Consider the following 6,000-nt stretch of genomic DNA (forward strand, 5'->3'; position numbering starts at 1 on the left):
AGTAAACTTTCACCCAACAGACAATCTATCAAATACAATATGCAATTCTAAAAGTCCAATTAAAACGTGGTTCCCTTTGGATATGCTTCATAGTTATAGCCACAATGTGACGGTTATTCTACAGACTCCAGACAACTCCTGACAGATATATACATATACAGAAAGCAAGGTGTAAAACAGTATCAACTGAATATATATTAGACATGATCTTGCTCCAGCCACCAGTACATCCCAGTCGGCAGCTGACACAGTAGCTGTCAACATAGTAGTCAATAAAAACCACATTGATTAGAGCTGCATGTACAGAACAACTTTTCCCCTGGAGTAAAGGGAATGATTGGTAACACAGTCTCAGCGTACCTGATAGAACTCCCCGAGCTGCCACCATGTCTGTAGGAAGCGGCGGGCTGGCATGATCCCCTGAGAGGACCACCTTCTGAGGGTCTGCTCTGCCAAGCTCCACACAACCTTGCAGCTTGATGCCAGCAACTCCTCCACTCCAGACATGAAGCCCAGAGCCATGGCTGTCACTTCACCGCTCACTCACTCACTCACTCACTCACTCACTCACTCACTCACTCACTCACTCACTCACTCACTCACTCACTCACTCACTCACTCACTCACTCACTCACTCACTCACTCACTCACTCACTCACTCACTCACTCACTCACTCACTCACTCACTCCCAGAGACCAGACTGAGATACCCTGTGCCCGGCACAGTCTCTCTCTACTGATGAAGTTGTAGAAAGTCTGTGATGCTTGAGAGATGCTTGAAAGGTAAGCACACTACTCTGTCTTCTTGGCCAAAGAGAATGTACGCTGCTGAGTAAAACACCAACTTCACTCTGCGTCTAGAGGATGTTGTGACTCAGAATGTCAATGCCCTGGAGGAACATCAGTAGTAGTCTACTACTACACACACACTTTACTATGTCTCCCTGCTGATGTAATCTGTGAGAGTCACAGCTCTGGTCTAGAGCGACTGGAGTTGTAGAGCTGGAGTGGAGTGGCACGCCATAGGGTGAGCTCCCAGCCTTCTGCCCTGGGCCCTGGTCCAAGACAGCCTGACACTCACATGGCAAAGGGCTGGACAGAGCCACAGAGAATCAGCCTAAAGAAGCTTGGTCTGCAGTGCACACCACATATACACACTTTTCACATACATGCTGTACCTACACTCACAGGCAGACTGACAGACAGCTCAGTCACTCCATCCCCGCCTCATAAACACTCTATTTTATTTCTGACTTACAGCTTAGTCTTTTTCTTGAGGTTTTCCACTCTGTTGGTAGCTTCATTTTAGACTGTAGTTGTTCCTTCATTAGGGAAATGGATCAACTGTAATGCTAGTGTTACACGCCATTTCGAAGGTTCAGAGAGTGGAACGTCAACTATATGACAGTTAAGACCAAATAGAGGCAGCATACAGGAGTTCCAGAAGCTGTGATTTTTTTCTTGACAGGCAACGACCATCTCAATGATCTTGCTTGACACACACCAATTTATAGGCACTCGCCAGGCATTACTAATCAATCACTAACATCCAATTCCTATCCTTTATCTAATAATGGTATTCAAATATATAATATCACATTAGATATAAGATATTGCTATATAATAGTGTGAAATAGCGTGTGTAGATTTGAGTGATTCAGGATGGTTTCTGAAGGTCATTCATTTTCTCTGTACAGTACTCTGGGTGCAATTTCCCGAGGACAGTAGCCGTCTACACCCATCATATTCCACACTACTCCATATATTCCACACTACTCTACATATTCCACACTACTAAAAATACTAAAACTGAAACAGTCTTTTTTTTGGAAATTGTTTAATGTTGGAACCTACATGTGACATCAGAATGTAACGGATATAGCTTAGGTGTCATGTCCTGACCTTAGTTCCTTTTTTATGTCTCTATTTTTGGTTTGGTCAGGGTTGGGGGTTGAGTTGGGGTGGGCATTCTATGTTTTTGTTCTATGTTTTGTATTTCTGTGTTTGGCCTGGTATGGTTCCCAATCAGATGCAGCTGTCTATCGTTGTCTCTGATTGAGAACCATACTTACGTAGCCTGTTCCCACCTGTGTTTGTGGGTAGTTGTTTCCTGTTTTGTGTTTTGTCACCTGATAGGACTGTTTCGTTTTTTCGTTGTTTCACATTTGTTATTTTGTGTTCAGATTAATACCATGCTGCATTTTGGTACGATCCTTCATATTCCTCATCAGACGAGGACGAGAATCGTTACATTAGGAAAAGTGGGGAAAGACAACCATAAAGTATTTTGTGTTTAAGATTTCAAATAGTTTAATCAAAAAGTTGTTTGATAAAAACATCTAATGAATAAACCTAGGTATTGATGATTTAGTGTGTGTATTAGGGGATGACTGGATTTGGATAGATCCATTTCAGGGTGATATTGTCACACCCTGATCTGTTTCACCTGTCTTTGTGCTTGTCTCCACCTTCTACCAGGTGTCTCCCATCTTCCCTCATTAATCCCTGTGTATTTATACCTGGGTTTTCTATTTGTCTGTTGCCAGTTTGTCCTGTCAAGTCCTACCAGCGTGTTCCCTGTGCTCCAGTTTGTCTTGTCCTGTCAAGTCCTACCAGCGTGTTCCCTGTGCTCCACTTTGTCTTGTCCTGTCAAGTCCTACCAGCGTGTTCCCTGTGCTCCAGTTTGTCTTGTCCTGTCAAGTCCTACCAGCGTGTTCCCTGTGCTCCAGTTTGTCTTGTCCTGTCAAGTCCTACCAGCGTGTTCCCTGTGCTCCAGTTTGTGATTTCCCTAGTCTTCCCAGTTCTGACCTTCCAACCTGTCCTGACCCTGTACCTGCCTAACATCCTGTACCTGCCTGACTCTGATTTGGATTACGACTCTTTGCCTGCCCCTGTAATAAACTCTAAGACTTGTACTATCTGCCTCCTGTGTCTGCATCTGGGTCTTAGCCTGAGCCATGATAGATATAATAGATAGATATAATTCATTAGAGGCCCACATTGAAGCTATACAAGAGTGCAGTGGGGGAGGGGGGTGTATTCAATGAATCATGTTGCTTATGACACACACACAGAGTGGTAACAACTATGAAGACCACAGCTGTGGTGGACACAATACCATCGTTATCACCAATATACTGTATGTCACCATATTTAGCAACAAAAAATAAAGAGTACAGAGTTTTTGCCTGTGTCCACTAGACAAAGCAAGCACTTACAACATAAAACCAGTGCAGAAGCTATAGATGGCATCCTTCACTGTCAATAGAGTGAAGGGTTCCTGTGATATTACATGCAAGTGTGATATCACATTCCCTCTGGCCATATCTCCTGTCCCATTCTATCCAGAGACTTGGACCAGGCAGTAGCCAGATCATTCCCTCCACAGTGAGAGGAGTAAAGGTCTGTTTGCTTGTATAACACACACGGACATGCAGGGGCTGCCTTCCATAGAGAGACAAAGGAAAATCCAAAACACACACGTGCACACAGCAACCCGAGAACACAGAAACGCACACATACACACACCCACTCACCCACACACCGCCCGCAGGTGCCTGCTATTCACAACTGATATCCATGTGTGATGTGTTTCATTGGGCGGTGGTGGGGTAGAGGTAGGGGTGAGACGAAAACAAGAAACCGTTAGTGAATTTGCAGACAGAGGTGATCCCAGGGGAATGAGAACCGTCGACCACTCTCACCTCTCATAGGGAGAACCACTCTTTATCTATTCCTAAAATCATCTGTCTGCAAGAATCCATGTCTCAAGAGGATATTCTATTCAGCTCTGTAAATGGATGCCCCAGGCCAGTTTGACATTTCCCCTCACACTAGTCTTGCTTGGCCGATCTTACAGTGCAGTGCAGGGGAATGAGACTACCCTCACACAAAATCCAAACCGTCAGTTAATCTGGGCCTTTTGAAGAATGGCGGTGATACAATGCAGAGGTGTGTAGGATATTTTCTGCCACAGATCTGTGAAACCTTAAATATTTCCTTATATTCCCTGATGAGAAAGAAAGAACAGATCTATCCTCTCCTCTCACTCCTCTGGTTGTTGATGCATTGTGAGGGGACACAGGTGCTCCAGCTGTCTCTCTCACTCTGATTCACCCATCTGTTTCCATAATGAGAGACCCGCTAGAGAGGCTGGTAACACTGACTGCAGCTCTGCTCTCAGCTGTAAACAGCATGACCTCACACTCTGGCCCACTCTCCTCTCTGAGGTCACTCTCGTAAACACTTCACTGACAAGCCCCCTCCAAGTAATCTGCTCCACAGAGGAATCCATTTATTTGAATGATGATTATTGTCGTCATGACTTCAAGAGTGTGCTTTACCATCAATTGCGTTTTTTTTCTCATAATGAGTAGAATATAATCAATTGCGGAGAATGAATTCACTGCTGACTTGTAATTCATACTGCAGTTGCCAGACAACACCAGTAGGCAGAGTAACATCGCACTACTAGACCAGACTCCACTACTGAATATGTATAAGGCAGTGGTCAGTCTACAACTTTCGTCCTTTTGTTCTAGCCCACTGAATCAGGTGTGTTAGTCCTGAGCTGGAACAAACCCCTGCACATCCTGTCGTTCTTTAAAACAGGTGTTTGAGACCCCTGATTTGTAAGGAGTACATTTAGTGCTGAGAATGTTCAGCCAATCATGTCCTGGGTGTGACCTTTATAACAATCATGTTCTGGGTGTTACCTTTTATGACAATCATGTCCTGGGTGTTACCTTTATAACAATCATGTTCTGGGTGTTACCTTTTATGACAATCATGTCCTGGGTGTTACCTTTTATGACAATCATGTCCTGGGTGTGACCTTTATAACAATCATGTTCTGGGTGTTACCTTTTATGACAATCATGTCCTGGGTGTGACCTTTATAACAATCATGTTCTGGGTGTTACCTTTTATGACAATCATGTCCTGGGTGTGACCTTTATAACAATCATGTTCTGGGTGTTACCTTTATGACAATCATGTCCTGGGTGTTACCTTTATGACAATCATATCCTGGGTGTTACCTTTATGACAATCATATCCTGGGTGTTACCTTTATGACAATCATATCCTGGGTGTTACCTTTTATGACAATCACGTCCTGGGTGTTACCTTTATGACAATCATGTCCTGGGTGTTACCTTTATGACAATCATGTCCTGGGTGTTACCTTTATGACAATCACGTCCTGGGTGTTACCTTTATGACAATCATGTCCTGGGTGTTACCTTTATGACAATCACGTCCTGGGTGTTACCTTTATGACAATCATGTCCTGGGTGTTACCTTTTATGAAAATCATATCCTGGGTGTTACCTTTATGACAATCATGTCCTGGATGTTACCTTTATGACAATCATATCCTGGGTGTTACCTTTATGACAATCCTGTCCTGGGTGTTACGTTTATGATAATCATGTCCTGGGTGTTACCTTTATGACAATCATGTCCTGGGTGTTACCTTTATGACAGTCATGCCCATCCTCCTCTCATGTTCCTAAAGCGTTCTCATCTGATTAGTGAGTCCTTTGAGGAGATGATTACACACCTCAGGCATGCTCTGGTACTGAGGCAGCGGATGTCTGTTTCAATATAGATACCTCTTAGTCCAATTCCATAACGCATCAGTTTTAATAGGCTTGGGTCTGTAGAGAATACAATGAGGGCATGACAGTAAAGCCCGTGCTACCGAGATCATCACACGTCTGTGTCCCCGAGCTAATTTAATTAGAATGTCAATTACCATGTGCAGTAAACGCTCAGTTAATTGTCTAAAAGAGGATGGCCTCCTACAGTAGCAGACACACAGCTCCAGCACAGGGCAGGGTAACATCTGTTAACACACAGCTACAGCTGACAGGCAGGCAGACTGGGACAAGAACACACAGAGCACAGTACGGCTGACAGGGCACAGCCCCATGCCACATACAGAGATACAGCTGTCAGGCAGGCAAGGACACAAACACATATAGTACAGTAGGACTG

At 44.1% G+C, this 6,000-nt stretch overlaps 1 pseudogene; it reads right to left on the minus strand.

Annotated features, from left to right (window-relative positions):
- LOC124002350 overlaps positions 1–537 on the minus strand; it is a 49,685-nt pseudogene extending 49,148 nt beyond the window's left edge.
- Positions 538–6,000: the final 5,463 nt, after the last annotated feature.

This window comes from Oncorhynchus gorbuscha, linkage group LG18 (assembly GCF_021184085.1).
Source record: "Oncorhynchus gorbuscha isolate QuinsamMale2020 ecotype Even-year linkage group LG18, OgorEven_v1.0, whole genome shotgun sequence".
Taxonomy (NCBI): Eukaryota; Metazoa; Chordata; class Actinopteri; order Salmoniformes; family Salmonidae; genus Oncorhynchus; species Oncorhynchus gorbuscha.